The 17,628-nt window shown below is 38.2% G+C and overlaps 1 protein-coding gene across 1 annotated transcript in view; it reads right to left on the bottom strand.

Annotated features, from left to right (window-relative positions):
- The window catches only part of FAM19A1 (family with sequence similarity 19 (chemokine (C-C motif)-like), member A1), a 564,472-nt gene extending 552,329 nt beyond the window's left edge, over nt 1-12,143 (bottom strand). Inside the window, exon 1 of the mRNA XM_011970901.1 lies at nt 11,937-12,143. The gene's annotated coding sequence lies outside the window, so the exon portion shown is untranslated. The remainder of the gene's footprint in view (nt 1-11,936) is intronic.
- Nucleotides 12,144-17,628: the final 5,485 nt, after the last annotated feature.

Raw genomic sequence — 17,628 nt, 5'->3', positions numbered from 1 at the left:
CTCATGTTACACACAGTGAGAGAGTGAGGGACCTTTCAGACTCATCAATCTTGTCAATTGGTCTTTCACATTGCACAAAACACACATAATAACTCTTTGTAATATAACAACTGTTCACTAAATCTTACCTCTAAACAGATTTCTAAGTAGTAGTAAATATTAATCTCACAGTTAAAAATTAGTTAAAAATGCCAAAGTTCTAGTTGGTATTGCATGTTTCACATCTGTGCCTCATTCTTGTTGTTCATGAGTATGTACAGAAAGTTTACACTGACTGTACAGCATCAAGATAAACAAACGAACAAACAAAAAAACAGCAGTGGTGGCAGGTAATGTTTATAAAACCTTCACCAGATGCTAGCACATTCTATAATATGTCTTGTAAAGTCTAATTTAATTCTTTTTACCAACCCCATAAGATAAGTATTATTATTATTATCTCTGTTTCACAGTTGGGGAATGTGAGAGGAGACAGGAAGGTTAAAGAACGTGCACAAGGTTGTATGGTAGTAAGTGATAGAGCAGATTTCAAGCCCAAGAGAACATTTCTAAACACTGGGATAAAATATTTAATGGAAAAACTAATCCAAAAATATAGCTATTATATTTTCTCATTTCTTTAACATTAAGATAGTCTCAAAAAATGATTATTCATTCTTTTTAGAGGTACATATTACACCAGGTATTTGAAATACAGAAGTATACAAGACAGCCTTTGCCCCATAATTATTGTTGGTTGTGGTTTTACTATGCTAATGAATTAAAATTAAAAGGAAGTTCACCTTTGCTAATAAAGGCTACCATTTTGAAAACCTGTAACCATTATGTTTTTCATTTCTAGAGATTAAAATAAGGGTCAAGATAGTTACTTCCATAATTAAATTTAATCCACCACCTAATGGACTACATTCAAGGTATTCAGATAGCCGTTGCTGAAAATTAAGAAAAAAAATACTGGAATAAAGACTTACCTTAAGTATCATTCTAAATGTATGTAATGAAGCAAGAATATCAACAGAGTTCCATGTTTTTCTTCTAAATACCTTGTAGACCATTGCATTACAGCCAATGATCATTTGTCCTAATAATGTAAGAATCAACATATATTGATCTTTGAGGCCATTTACTGTATTCTCCCAACTCAAAGCAAAACTACTCTCACATTTTTCAGAGAAGTTGAGCCTTTCCACCTTCTGACCATGGCAGGATTGCACTTCCTGATCCATTTAGGGTTGGGTATGCCATAAGGTTCAGCCAATAAGGTGTCTTTAGAACTGATGGCATTTCCTCAAGCAATAGAGCATTTAATTGCTGAAGTGACACCCTGAGATCTCTTCTTGCCTTTGAAGCAGGGACAAGCTGTGCTATCAGCCTGAGTCCTTGAGCAGAGGCCTCCTCTTCCCCTACCAATCTTTGATGGATCTACATAGTGAATAAGAAATAGTTTTTTGTTTAAGCAATTACAACTTCGGAGTTATTTGTTATTGCAGCATCATCTAGTCTATCCTGACTGATGAAAACTTTATCTCGTAATTCACTTATTAATTGAATTTTTATGTTCCATGCACTGTATTAAGCCATGAGGAGAGCATTATACACATCAGTAATCACAACTATGTCTTAAAAATACAAAGTATTCACAAGGTAAACACCAAACAAACAAACAAACAAAAGCAGTAACAAAAAAAACACACACACAACAAAATAAAACCCAACTACTGCTTAAGAAAGAATAAAGATCCTTAGTAGCAACAGGGAATGCACACAGTTTGAAAGAGAAAACTGGTGATATTCTATACTACAATTTGAATCTGGATCCGTAAGGCAGAATTTTAAGTAACTGTAAGAAAAAGAAAATGGGAGACAAGATTTTTCTTAGGCTGGAAAAAAAGATAACCTTCATGTAGGAGTCTCATTTTTCACCTCCAGCAGCCTAGCTCTACAATTACTTTATCAACTATAATTCCTCATTGCTTATCTTGTCTGTCTTCCAGGTAGAAGAAAAAGAAAGAATAAGGTCCTTTCTTTTGTTCTTACACTTCTCATTTCTTTATTCTTTATTCTCCTTTTAGCACAGAGAGAAAGTTGAAATCCCACCAGCTTCATCTCCTTTTCTCTAACCAAAGCAATACATATATATTTTTATGGCAAATAAGTAGTCCCTTTTTTTTTTGCAAGGATATGAACATATATCAGAAGCACATAAAGGTCATGAAAATGATTGCTTTGGCAATAATAAAAACAATAATATGATGTTTTGGTTTATAAAACTTTCAAATCCATAGCTGATTTAAGATCAGATCCCCCAAAGCTACTCAATTCCAATGGCCATTCAACAACCCAATAGTTTGAGCCAGAAATGAAGACTCTTCTGGACATGTCTCTCCCCATAAACTTCCGCATCCAATCAGTCACTACTGCCTACTAATTCTACTTCCTGTTTATGCCTCAAATCCATCCAGTCTGTCCTTCTCCATTCAACTACTGTCGTCCAGGCTACCATCATCTTTTACCTGAACTATAACAAGTATACTTGTCTTGGAGTATGTAGCTCCCACCTGTGTCTCCCCGACTCTGCATCTGGAGGGAACATATTTGAGACACATGATGATTATGTCACTCCTGCTACTTAAAAACCTTTCAATGGTTTCCCATTGCACTTAAAATAAAGTCCAAATCTTATGTCCATGGTTGACGAGGCTCTGCATGAACTGGCCCACCTACTTCTCTAGCTTCATCTCTTACAAACGTTCTAACTCTTGGCTTCTAGTAGACTCTTCTCTTGGATCCTTGAATAGGATGGAGAAACTTTCTTTCCAAAGCCTTCTCTAGTGCTCCAGACAAGATCAGGTCATTGTGCTATGTCCCCTTATATCCCTTGGGACAGCACGTCTAGAATCTTAAATACCAGTATAAATAGCAATTTCTGGAATTATTTGTTTAATGCCTGCTTTATCTCCTTACAAGAATCACCATGAGGGCACGGAGGACAAGCATATTGGTCATTGCTGTATCTTCAGAGTCTAACATACTGCCTAGCATATAGTAGACAATAAAATGCTTGAATGAATAAAAGAATAATAATGAATGAATCAAAAATAAAATACTAATTCACCATCAGGATGGCATGCATAATGAACTGCCTTTACAGAAATAAGTAGATTTGACCAGGCATGGTGGCTCACGCCTATAATCCCAGCACTTTGGGAGGCCGAGGCAGGCGGATGGCCTGAGATCAGGAGTTCAAGACCAGCCTGGCAAACATGGTGAAAGGCTGTCTCTACTAAAAATATGAAAATTAGCCAGGTGTGGTGGTGGGCACCTGTAATCCCAGCTACTCAGGAGGCTGAAACAGGAGAATGGCTTGAACCCTGGAGGCGGAGGTTGTAGTGAGCCAAGATCACCATTGCACTCCAGCCTGGGTGACAAGAAAGAAAAGAAAGAAATAAGTAGATTTTGTGACCCTCCCCACAGCCTTTGCTCGTTTTTTTGGTAGGTAATATATTCATGTATGAAGTGGTGACCCGTATTCAGGGTGACCACCTTGCCTTGTTGTGATAACACTAAGTAAAGGAAATTGGCCTGTACACTGTTTAAAACAATGGCTACTTGCCACTAAATTTGTGTTGGATTTTATTTTATTTTATTTTTATTTTTATTTTTTGCTAGAAGAAAAAAAAATGAAATCATTGTGAATTTTCCACCCTGGTTCTCAGGATTTGATACCAATATAATCTGATGGTAGATCTCACAGCTGATCCCTGGAGAATAAAAAAAGTCGTCTACAGATGTTAAAAGTCAAAAGAAAGCACTTAGAATTTCAGTATATTGGACCTAGAAGAGACCCCCAAAATCTCCTTGTCTAGCCTGTTATTTTTAGAAGAAAGATGAAGACATAAGAAAGGGGAAGAGGCTTACTCAAGGGAACATGGTAAATTAACTAGCATAGATGATGTTAGAATACAACTTTCCCAATCTAATGTTGCTGTTTTGTGTACTTCCCCACCCTCCAACGTAGACACACACATACATACAAACACACACACACACACACACACACACTCACAGAGAGAGGGATAGAGAGAATAAGAGAGAGAGAGAGAGCACTATTCAGTAGAACTTTCTGCAATGTTGAAGATGTTCTCTATTTCTGCTGGCTAATATGGTAGCCACTATTGATATGTAGCTATTAAGCATTTGAAATGTCACAAGTGCAACCAAGAAACTGAATTTTTAATTCTATTTAATTTTAACTATTTTAAATTTAAGTAGCCACATTTGGTTGATAGCTACTGCATTGGACAGCACAGTTCTAGAATACACCAGCCAGGTCAAGAAAAATAAAACCTGTGATTTTTCAATAATTTTTAGTAAGCTAGAAGAAAGATCTTTAATTACGTGATAGTAACCTTCCAGGAAGAGAATAGCATAGAAAGAAAGAAGTAGGATGTGTTTGGTTACAATTAACAGAAAAACAAACAGGCACACACAAAATTCAAACTGGAGTAAATAATAAAGAAGATGTACAGTTTCCTATGGGTTGATAGCCCACAGGTGGCACTCACTTGCAGGTGGGTTTGATGAGCAATTCGACTAAGCCATCAAAAACTAGCTCATTTCAAACTCTCCTGCCTTCCAGAATTTCTATTCATTCTAAGGCAGGTGTCTCATCACGGCTGAAACATGGCTGCCAATGGCTGCCTGGGCTATGTGCTTCCTCATCCACATAGGAACAAGAGAAAGGATTGTTTTGGGTTTTCTCACATGAGCAAGGATTATTTATTCCTAGCTTCCTCCAGCAAACTACTAGTCATGCCTCATTAGTTTAACTTGGGTCACTTGCCCCTCCTTGAGCCAGTGACCTTGAACAGGGGGAAAGATCACTTTGTTGGGCTTAGAGCTACAGTACGTGCCACATCCCTAACTCTGGAGAGCATCCCCCAAAAGAGATGCATTCAGTGGGGGAGGGTGGCACTTAAAGGAGAATTAGGATAATAATGGGAAAAGCAGAATGAATATTGAAGGCATGATTATAATGTTGACTAAGGCTAGTAAAGCTTTCATATATACTTTTAGGACTAAAGGACTTTGATATGTTTTATAATTTCTTCCTACTTATAAAATAATGTATTCGTATGTTAAAAGGTAGATAACTCAAGATCTAAACTAAAAGTTTTAAAAGTCATCTATAATCAATCACACAAATGTTATCAGCATTCACATTTAAGTATACATACTTCTAACACTTTTTCAAACATGCCTATTTGGTGCTGTTTTTTTTAAAAAAAATTGTAATTTAATATATTGGTTTTTGTTTTTTGTGGTTTTTTGTTTTTTTTTGTTTTTTTTTTTTTTTTTTTTTTTTTGAGATAGAGTTTTGCCCTGTGACCCAGGCTGGAGTGCAATGGCACTGATCTTGGCTCACTGCAACCTCTGCCTCCCCTCCTGGGTTCAGATGATTCTCCTGCCTCAGCCTCCTGAGTAGCTGGGATTACAGGTGCCCACCACCATGCCCAGCTAATTTTTGTATTTTTAGTAGAGACGGGGTTTCACCATGTTGGGCAGGATGGTCTTGATCTCCTGACCTCATGATTTGCCCGTGTTGGCCTCCCAAAGTGCTGGGATTACAGGCATAAGCCACCGCGCCTGGCCAATATGTTTTTATTATGTTTTATGATTTTTCATTGTATTTTTTATATTTTATTATTTTTTTCTCAAAATATCACATTTTTCATGTCAGTCCTTTAATGGTGCTCTTAATCCACTTACCCAGTCTAAAGTACTGTACTTTTGTTTCTTGAAATATTCAACATCCATTTGTTGCTTGTAAATTGTGGTTGATTTTACTTTTGTGGCAGTAAATTTTTTACTACATGAACCAAATATTAAAAACAGGAATGCCTTTCTTTTTCTATGGGATCCTACATAGTGTCAGTGGTTAACTACAAAAAAAAAGTAATCATACATGTATCTTATTTTCCTGGTGTGTGTTTAAGTACTATTAACTTTTCTTGACTTCGTAGGTTTATATTTGATTTGCCATTAAGTAAATTTCTGAAGAATAGAAGTTTTTGTCTTACTATTAATATAGCTTATTATTCTCTTTTATCTGGCTTGAGTTTTTAATTATGTGAACTAGACAATTTCTAGAAATAGTAGAAAAACACAGGAAAATAGAAATATATATATTTTAATCTATACCTCTTTGAATCTTCCTCCTTTCATTTATTTATTTTTTAATGTGGTCAGAGAGGCAATCTAATAGCAGGAATGAGATAATGAACTCTGGAGTCAAACTGTTTTTGTCTATTTCAGCTCCACCTCTATTTCAATCCACGCTGTTGGATTCTGTGTAACTTCACCTAAGTTGTCTCACTGATACCTGCTTCAAAGGATCATTGTTAGATGCATATCAGTGTATCTCGTACACTATAAATCTCTATAAAGTTTTAAAATTAAATTTGATTTATTTGGTGTAATTAAGATTTTGCTCAGAATTGTAAGATGTTTTCTCACTTCTCTATACCTTTGAATGTGCAAAAGTATAGAATTCTACCGAAACATTCTTTCTATTTGAAAAATACTTGCTCTGTCTTTCATTTCTACCTACCATTTCCCTTCTCCTTCCTTTTTCCTAACTCGGCTTGCTTTTCCAGATTAGCTTCTTGATGTCATTCTCTATGGAGTTTCTCTTGGCCTCCCAAGTCTAAGTTAGAGACCTCTCCTCTACACTCCCACAGATTCTGTCAACTGCACTTGCTGTAGCATCTATTGTTCTGTGCCATATTTCTCTGTTATTGTCTCCCCACTAGACTATCTTTTATCTCATCCATATAATTAGGCAAAGCAGCATAGTGCCTTTCAGTTCCTCAAACATATTATACCATTCTTTTTTTTTTTTTTTTTTTTTGAGGCCAAGTTTTGCTCTGTTGGCCAGGCTGAAGTTCAGTGACCTCGGCTCACTGCAACCTCTACCTCCCAAGTTCAAGGAATTCTCCTCCCTCAGACTCCTGAATAGCTAGGATTATAGGCACACACCACCACACCTGGCTAATTTTTGTATTTTTAGTAGAGATGGGGTTTCGTCATGTTGGCCAGGCTGGTCTCGAACTCCTGGCCTCAAGTGATCTGCCCACCTTGGCTTCCCAAAATGCTGGGATTACAGGCGTGACTCACCACACCCAGCCATATTATCCCATTCTTGACTCAAAGCTTTTTCACATTCTGTTCTCTCTTTCAGAAACATTTTTCCATTCTGTTATTTTCCCAAATAGCCCTTTCTTTATCCTCCCTGATTTCAGGGATACTTTCTCTGACCGTATCAGTCCTTTCTTGAAAATATGCAATTATTTCCCAATACACAGAATATAATGTCTGATTTTTAAAAAACTAGGTCCAGCATGAACTGATATCCACCGCTATTACCAAGCTAATATTATTCCACTTTTCCCTAAACACCTGCACATGCACCATGCTCCAGTCACTCTGGTCTTTTCTCACTAATTCATTTGGGCAGTCATTCGTTTACCAAGGATTCACTCAACAAATGAGGTACGGAGACTAGAACTCAATTCCTGGTGAAGAAGATAATCACTGCCCTGCTTTATACACTCTAAATCCTTTCTAGATTTAAGGCCTTTAATGTGCTATAAGCTCCTGTTTTATTTATCACTGTTCACTCACCATCTGGCAATGAACCTGGCACATAGTAGGTGCCTAATCAATATTTATAGAACATATGAATACATGAATGTGTGAATGAATGAATACACAGTCACTTCTCATTTATTCGTGTTTTAGGTGTTTTATGAATTTGCAGCAAGATTCTAAGCAAGCGGTTGGCAGTGGGCTGAGCAGGGAGGAGGCTGGGAAGAATTTCAGATGATGTGTCTGTATGTGTATGGGTGTTTGTGTGGGAATCTGAGTCTGAGAGTGCCTAAATGTGCATCTCCAACCTCATCCTAGTGCCAGAGGAAAATGCTTTTTGCATCACTTCTTGTTTTCTCCACCCTTTTGTCCCCTTCTTCTAACACACCCTATTGACAGTACGCCTTCCCTACTCTTGGTTTCCACCCTCACATTCAGGTTTTTGCCATAGTGTAATGGAGAACATGTGGTATCTCTGGGAGTCCCAGCTCAGGGAGAAGAATGTAACAGTTACAAGTTTAGAGTACAGAAAAAGAGAATTATAAAAGGGACTTCAAGGGAAGAGGGGATGAGAACGCACATAGCATGCTCATGTTTGGAGTCCCTAAGCCAGAAATCCTCAATCTTGGCAGTAATTTACAGTAATCTGGAGAGTTTTTAAAACTCTAAATGCCCAGGCCCCCACCCAGATCAATCAAATCAGGAACTCTGGAGACGGGACTCAAGCAATAGTGTTTTTCAAAGCTCCCTAGGTGGTTCCAATTTGCAGCCAAGTTTGAAAACCACTGCACTAAAACAAAAATGTATGGCAGAAGGCCTCTGGTCACTATGGCAACCCCCAAAATACCTGCAATTTCTTGTTATTTAGTTGCCAACGAAGAGATATGTTCTCTGTGTTTAACAGATTTAAGTTTAGCCCAAGCTAGGCATCTTTATTGAATACTTACTATGTGCTTGGTACAATAATAGCTACCATATAAAACCTCTATTTCATTAATTTTTTTTTCTAGTTGTATTTAACTGTGTAGATCATATGAAACTTAAGTGTTCCAAGCCATGTTTGGTAGATTTCATGGTTGCTTCCATTACTTATGATCCTTCTTGATTTTCACTTATGTAACCACAATCTCTCTGCCAAGCTAATCGCTGGTTCCAGAAGTCTTTCCTGTAGTTCACGGTAGCCCCATTCTCTTGATATGATCACAGATGTGAACAAAAGTCAGTTTGGGCCAAAGTTATGCAAGGATAAGCTTTCAGGAATCTTCTAAAAGACATTTCCTCCCTTGTCTAAGACAGCCTCAGAAGTGATTTTTTATTTTCATCCAGAGTTGTATAAAAAAGCATGACATTAACCAAGAGTCATTAACTGATATTTTCAGATCCTGAAGAGCCACCAACCCGTCAGGATGAGGCTGACACCCTGGAAAGAAGAGTAAACAAGTTGGGGAAATGTCCTTTGTTGAATCAAACCAATCCGAAAGTCCACTCAACACTAGGCTTGCCCTGTGATGAATTAAAACAACTTCAGTTGGGCTTTCTGTTACTTGGAATCAAAAGCATCCTAACTAACTGAGCACTAAGACACAGCCTACAACGATGGAAATATAAAACCAAGATTATCCTATAGATAATTTAATCCAGACTCTCAGTTTAAAAATAAACAAACTAAGATTCAAAGAGCTGAAGTGCCTTGTGTAAGGCAACACAGTCTACCTGGGACTGTATTACCTAGAGCTGGGCCTGGACCTCAAGTGTCTTCATTGCCAGCTCACTGCTCATTCTACTAAACTATAAAGACATATTCATTGTGAACATTCACTTTAATTTTCCATTCGTGTTAAATTACTTGTAATGGCCCTAATTTTTGAAATGTTGTAAATTTCCTTGGAAGGAACTCTCTCTAGAAATATATATTCTCATCCCTCTCTCAACAGACACACCCAAAACTTATAGATACAATTTGATTGTTAAATGTAGACATCATGAAAGAATATGGAAAACTGTTAAAAATACATATCACACAGCTCACCCCCAACCAAGAAAAAAATTAAAAATTCTACCAGGCTAGGCTGCTTCACTAAATGATGTTGCTGAATATATAAAATACTTGAATCTAAATTTGAAAGTGCTCCCCCCTCCCCTTGATTAACCAGATTGTCCCCTCCCCTATATATAGGAACGCTATGTGCCTGAGCCCACTTGCCATCTGTCACCACATTTTCCAAACTTCTCTTCCACCCCCTCCTCTTACACAATCTTATCACACAGAAATATTAGATTTCAGGGATTTGTATAATTTCATCAGATTTTCTGAGCAAAGTAAAAATAGAAGATGTACTGGTATACTAAACTGACTCAGTTTTTGAGTGCCCAACACATATCTACGGTAGCCAGTAACGCCCTTTACACAGACCTTATGTGGCCAGAAATAGCAAGAATAAGCTTTTTATTTTTCCCCCTGTAGTATGGTATTTCATATTAGGAATTTTCAGGCATTCCCCATATTACAGAGAGGAATTTGGATAGTTTCCAGAGAGTCCTGACTCATATAACATTATATTGCTTTGTTTATTAGCTTTTGTAAAGTTTAGTAAGTTTTCCCAGATCACTGGAAAATACTTACAAGCCAACTGGGGAGTATCCATATTGTTGTTTCCCCCTTACAGTTTAGGAGATGAATTCTAACCATCTAAGTATATGGTACCTCTACTCACCCAGGCGCTTTGGCCAGAAACTTGAGAGTCTTCTTAGTTTGCTGTATTCCCTACCTCTCAGAACCAATCCATCAGAAATACAAGCTAACGCTTTTGTTTCCAGATCCCACAGGAAGTCTTTGAAGAATATCCAGGGAAATTGGCTGTGAAGTATCAAGCCTACTACCCAATACACATTTGTTAAGGATGGTCCTGTGAACTAGGTTCTTTCCTATTTCGTTCTTTCCTATTTCTCTGCATGTGTAGGAGAAAAGAGCTTGTAAGAAGCCCCTTGTTGTGTCTACTAAGCATCTTACTTTCTTCCATCTGCACCCCTGATGGCTCTGAAGGATTAATCAATCACAGACCATTCTCTGATCATCCGGGTGGTCACATGACTCAAGCGGTGGTCACATAACTCAAGCCTGACCAATCAGGAATTCCCATGCTCTGTCAGCAGAGATTGGCTCAAGTGTGGGCACATTACCAAAGGAAGAACACAGGGGAGGAGGGGATTTACTTCCTTTATAACAGGGCTACTGGTGGCTACTTTTATCTTTGAGGAAAAAGGTTACATGGGGAAGCAGAGAATACAATCACACCCACAAGCGAAGGAGGAAAACTAGGGTTGAAGATTTGAAGATGAAGAGAAAGAAGGAGGGAGAGGGATAAGAATAGAGTCTAAATGAAGGTTACAGACTATGGTTTGCCTTCTGTTTTTATAAATTAAGTTTTACTGGAATACAAATATGCCCATTTGTTTATGTATTATGTATACTTGCATTCATGCTACAACAGTAGAATGGTTGGAACAGATATCGTATCCAATGGGTTATTCCTGACTGAGGGCACATGAAGTATGTTGCCCTTCTCAAAGATCTTATAATTTAGTGAAGGGCAAGAAATGTAAATATTAAAGTACATTAAGATAATGGGAATAAGGATGAAATGCAGGATAGAAATAAATCTAACAAAATAACAATGCTAACAACAATGATAATGTTCCTGATGACGACAGATACCACTGATTGATTGTATAGTGGCACTGTGTTGCCTCTTTAAGTATATTGTCACTCATCCTCCAAACAACCTTGCCAAATAGATGTTTCAGTTAGGATACAAAAATGTTTGCTGTAGTAACAAGCAACCCCCATAGCTCATGCTGCATATCCAGGGGGGATCAGTAGGAGGATTTGCTTATTATAAACAGTCAAGATCCCAGGATAATGAAAGCTTTCTCCATATGTTTTCATTTGCCTCACTGGGGGAAGGGACCATTGTAAATCACACACTGTCTCTAAAAGTGTCTGTCCACAAGTGAAACACATCCCTTCCACTCACATTTCATTAGTCAAAACAAATCATTTAACCATTCCTAAACTGAGAAGTACTGGTGGAATGTAATGCTACCATGTGCTTAGAAAGAGAAGAGCTATAAATATTTAGAGAATGCCAGTGCATTAGTCAGGGTTCTCCAGAGAAACAGAACCAATAGGATATAGATATATTGATAGATAATAGATGATAGATAATATAGATATAGGTATAGATATAGACATAGACATATGAGGAGATTTATTAGGGGAATTGGCTCACATAATTATGGAGGCTGTGAAGTCCCACGACAGGCTGTCTGCAAGCTGGAGATCCTGGGATGCCAGTAGCGTGGCTCAATCCAAGTCCAAAAGTCTCAGGATCAGGGAAGCTGATGGTGTCAGTCTCAGTACAAGGCCAAAGGCCTAAGAACCCAGCAGGTTGCTTTTGTAAGTCCTGAAGTCCAAAGGCTAGAGAGCCTGGGGTTCTGATGTCCAAGGACAGGAGGAGAAAAATGTCCTAGCTCTAGGAGAGAGAAAAAGGAAATCTTTTTCTCTCCTTTTTTGTTCTATCTGGGCCCCCAGCCAATTGGATAGTGCCCACCCACATTGAGGGTGGATCTTCCCCACTCAGTCCACTGATTCATGCACCAGTCTCCTCTGGAAACCTCGCAGACACAACCAGAAGTAATACTTTCCAGTTTCCTAAGTATTCCTTAATCCAACCAAGTTGACACCTGAAATTAATTATCACAACCATGAATCTTTACTCAAATCGGTATCATTAGTATTCACTTTTCTAATGAGAAAACATAGTAAGATAAGTTAGGAGACTTCCTCAAGGCTGTCAGCTAATAAGTAGTCATGTTAAAATTGAACCCAAGTCAGTATGAATCTAAACCCCAAGACTTTTTTTTTGTTTTACCATGTCACAGTCTTTTCTCATCAGCTTTGTGTTAGTTGATTGAATAAAATAGTAAATTCACATGATGTAGGACCAAGCAGGACATGTAAAACATTTGGGTTTGATGAGCTTGGAAATAGTAAACCCTTTAATATTTCTAATAAAGACATTTACATTATATAAGCAATACTTAATAAAGACATGGACAGCAGTTTTGACCAGAGAATTGGGTCTGCAGTGGGATAAGGGAGCAGTATAAAAGTTGGAATAAGATAATGCAAAAACAAAAAAAAAAAAGTGAGGGAGAGATTAAAGAGGAAGACAGAAGTGAGTAGTTAGAAGGGAGGTTTCAGACAGAGACCTTTCCTGCTCTTGAGTAGCTTAAGTATAATTCTTTCCTAAAAGGTGCAGGTTCAAATATTTATGAGACAGAGTTACTATTCCTTTTAGAGGCTTGTCAAGTGTAAGAGGAGGAAAAATCTGTTTGTGAAGGGAGTTTACAGTATACTTAAAGTTTATTTTAAAAATAAATAGGACTTGATAGATAGGGCAATAAACAACAGGCCCCATCAGTAACCTGCCAGGAGCACTAACAGGAAGCATCTGTAGGCTGCCAAGAGCCAGAAATAAGAATGAACAATTCTTACCGTCAGAGTCATAGGACAAAGTCACAAGTCACAAACAAAGTGACAGGACAAAGTCAGAGTCACAAACAAAGAGGATATTTGGGATGCAGCATCTCTAAGCCAAGTTACTCTCTGTTATGGTCACACTCACAGTTATGTGAAATACACCCACACAGGTAAAATCACATCTGAATCAGATGTTGCTGGTTCCCTTTGCTATGAATTCCAGGTTTTGTTTTAGCTTGAAATTATGACACAGCACACAAAAATATATGGGGATCTTTAGAGAAATATAATAGCACAAAGATATTAAACATTGTATGCTGTCAGTAATTAGGAAGTATATGTGGTCAAGAAGAGTTTATGTGTTCTCTCCAACCACTTATTCTCTTAATATTTATATGTATTAAATGTACACAGGCATGACTATTTATTTAGGTGCTCCTACAATATGCTGGGCATGATTATAGGAGCTAGGGATGCAGACGTGAAGAGGAGAAACAATCTTTACCTTCTTGGAGCCTCATATTTTACTGGAAGAGTAAAACGAGGACACAAATGCACAAGGTGATTAAAGATTGGGGCATGTGATCTGAATGTATGAAAAGAATGATGTCGTGGAAAACCTGGGGAACAAGGAGTGGAACTGACTATAGGTAGTGGTCAAGGAACCCTTTGGGGTACTAACCTTTGAGGTGAGAACTGAAAGGTAATAAGCCAACCATGCAATGACAAAGCATGATAAATATTTGGGCTTGCTTCAGTTATAGGTCAGTGCAAAAGTCATTGCAGTTTTTGCAATTTTAATGGTAAAAACTGCAATTACTTTTGCACCAACCTAATAATAAAGACTTTCTTTCTGGAGACAAAAATATAATAGAGCTGGGTTGTAAAGCTCAGTGGATTGAGGATCTGAGTTTGTTCCTTCTGAGATTTGAGATCCGTCTCTGTTCTGCCACTTAATAGCTGTACACTCTTAAGTTAACCATCTCAATTTTATGAGTGCGGATTTCTTCATGTGTAAAATGTGTGGATTGGGCCGGCAGATCTCTAAAATCTCCTCTAGCATGAAAAGTCCATACTACTTTGTCTTCTGTTGCCACTGCAATAGTGTCCATATGCTTTCTCTCAACACACCACACACATACACATGTAAGAATATGTGTATTAAGTCTTCTACTTGCAAACTGCTGTCAGGAATTGACCCTGGGAAAAATAGGAAATGATTTTTCAATACAATTTGAATATGTGAAAATCAACCTTAGCCCCTTACTCGAAACCCTACTTTGCTGAGGTAACATATTAGCTATTTCATAAAGGTCCCTGGCCTTTCTCTTATCTTAAGACCTTATATTAGAGAATACACCACTCCCCTTTCTCAAACTATCCATCGGTGGCCACAGCTTTGGATGCTCCGTGTGTGTGTGTGTGTGTGTGTGTGTGTGTGTGTGTGTGTGTGTTTGTGTCTATGTGTGTCTATGTGTGTTTGTGTCTGTGTGAGACTCTTCCTCCTTATTCTCTCCTCAATGCAACTCAACCCAACCACATGTAATGGGCTGTTTGATGACCTGGGGAATAATGGGAAAAGATGAGGGAGGCCAACAGATTTGCTTCCAAGGAATTTGGATTTGGGATTGTAAGATAGTGGATGGGTTGGTTGCAGGGCCCAAAATGAAGGACACACAAAAGGCTACAGACGCATAATGATGACAAAGCATTCAGATGAAGCCCGTTGACTCCATGTCTGTTGAGGCTCTCAGAGCTGTTTAAATCCAGACTCATTTTCCAGTTCTGTCTCCCACGAGGCCCAGGCCTTATAGTATTTCCTGCCCCTGATTTCTATGAAATTTCTCTGGGTCCTATCAGCAACCACATTTCTACTTGACGTACCTTAACTGGAATTCTTTCAGTCACATTACATTCACTAAAACAAAGGGTGGCTCATTCAACAAATAAGATAAACTCCGTAAAGATGTTAATGGTGACCAGATTTAGAAACAGGAGTAAGAAATACAAACAGGGGAAAGGCTCTGCTTTCAAGGAATAGAGGTCAGGTGACCAGGAGCTGCTGGCACGGGGAGAGGTAAATGATGCCTGTTGCAAAAAATGGATTCCACAAAATGCAGTTTGGAGTAGGGTTGGGGAGGTGCTCCAAAACTGGCCTGGGAGGATCTAAAAGAGAAGAGTGGAAGGAAGAATTTTGGCTTACAATTTTGCTAATGAGAAGTACTCAATTCCACAGGATAGAAACTGCCCTCAAAGCTCCCAGAAATGTTTATCTTCTTCTTCCAGGTACCTTCCAGCATCGTGCCTAACATACAGTAAAAGTGATAATACTACTACTTATTCGTGGGGGCTTGAAATTGTCTTTCAGGTGCCACATAGAAAGACATTCTCTCCTCGTCATTCTTTAAAGAACTCTATTCTTCTCCCACGGAACCACTCATTAAACATTTTTGTTAATTCTGTGGCTTATGATTCTCCACTTAGGAAACATGGGTAGGACAATTAAGCTTGTCATTTTTAAGAAGAGGATGGTATGGAGTGATTGCCCAGTAGTCACTTCCAGCCACCAGCTGTGATGAGTCTATAAAACATTTTGTTTGAATAATGCATGGGAACTTAAAATACAGCACACTGTTACAAAAGGTAGAAATATTCTAAGTCAAGTTATTTCTCCTCATAAAATAGTATCCCCCACCTCCAGTATTAGCAACAAAGCAGAATTATTCTGTATTGCTTGAAATGTAAACATCTAATGCTTAAGGAATGACTGAATAGATATTAAACCTAGTTTCATCCCATGCTGTAGACAGGCAAAGTTCTAATGAGAGTAAGGCTGAGCAAAGGTCATTTAGCTGAAAGATGCTTATTTGGATTGAACATCTTCTCTGCTCTAGGGTAAGCAAGGACAGATCGGCAATCAGCTTATAAAAGCAGGCACTGTGTGCCATCCATAATGTAGACCTATATATCTGACCTAAAAAGGTCACCGCTCATGTTTCCAGAGTGGAAAAATGCATATGAAATACCTTACCTGTAAGAAAAGATCCTTCTGTTTAGCCAGAAGTGGGCCAGCAAACTGATACCTTGACAGCATGCTGGAGAGTCTAGCAAAGGGGGCAGGAGGGGATGTAGACTTCATTCCTGCCTTGTCTCAGTCCCTAAAGCACAAGGACATCTTTGCTCTAGAAAAATGACACTTTGTTTGTGTAGGTGCAGAATTTTTAATCATGTTCAATTGTTCTCCCAGAGTAAAACCTGATCGTCGCTACAGATGTAACTTTTCTAAAGCCACCATGTTAATCACAGTTGTTATTTCCTGACCATTTGAGTAGCTCTCAACATGCTATCCAAATTTTGATGATCCATGGGGGAAGAACAGGATAAATACGGAAAGGGAGATAGATGGGGGGTTCTTATCTTGAGCATTTTAATTAATCCAGTCTCATAAAGAAATTTAAATCAATGGATGGTTTAAGTCTGATTGTCAAAGCATTCGTACTGAAATGGAAGCCTTGGAAATAATCTTAGGAAGCATTTTTTCATAGTTTGGATCCAACTCTGTCCAGAGTGCTCAATCCAGGGCTGGAGAAACTTATAAATGGTTTTCCTTTCCAAACAATCTGAATGACAACCACATCATACTTCTTTTAAGACAGATGGTGAGAGCACAGTTTGCCTTTCAGTTTCAATTCACTGCCATCTTTTATAAGCAGCATGGTTAAGTGAACTGCTAAAGAGAACGGCCTCCCAAGCCATTCTGCCTAATTTTAACAATATTGGGATGAAACGTCATGCTTTAATATTATGGTTCACTTTCCCAAAGTGTTTTATGAAACTTGCCTTAAATTTGCCATCCAAGATTCATATCTGATAAAATGTAGGCAACCTCCCTAAAAGTAAATACACAAAAAGTTGGCAATTTTTCCTATGTTCCTGACACCATTGTCTGCCTCTTGATTTGTGTGGGTGTTCCCATTTCCAGAACTCTGGCTCACATTGTTTTCATAATTCCATTTTTTTATGTCCCATGATGCCCTGAAAGAGAAGCCAAGATCCACCAAACTCTTGAGTATACCATTTGGATTTATGTTTGTCTTGAATACCAACTTACTGAGTGCTTACTGCGGACCTCCCACTATGCTAAACCTTATGTTTTTTATCTGTGTTAATCACACAATACTGAAAGATTAATGCCATTTTATAGACGAGAAAACAGCCTCAGATAGGTTAGGTACCTTCTCCAAAGTCATATATCTCATAAATAGCAGTACAGAAATGCAAACTTGGGTATAACGTTAAAGCCCTGCATTCTAACCTTCACTGAACAGCACCTTCATTTAATTCCATTGCTCACGGGGATGCTTGAGCACTGACTCTAGTAACAAAGCCTGATCAATAGCAGACTTACCTTTGAAATTGCCCCCAGTCCTGTTTTGGTG

Source organism: Mandrillus leucophaeus, unplaced genomic scaffold (genome assembly GCF_000951045.1).
Source record: "Mandrillus leucophaeus isolate KB7577 unplaced genomic scaffold, Mleu.le_1.0 Scaffold121, whole genome shotgun sequence".
Taxonomy (NCBI): domain Eukaryota; kingdom Metazoa; phylum Chordata; class Mammalia; order Primates; family Cercopithecidae; genus Mandrillus; species Mandrillus leucophaeus.
Note: the sequence above shows the minus strand (reverse complement) of the source record. Positions and strands in the feature narration are given on the sequence as shown.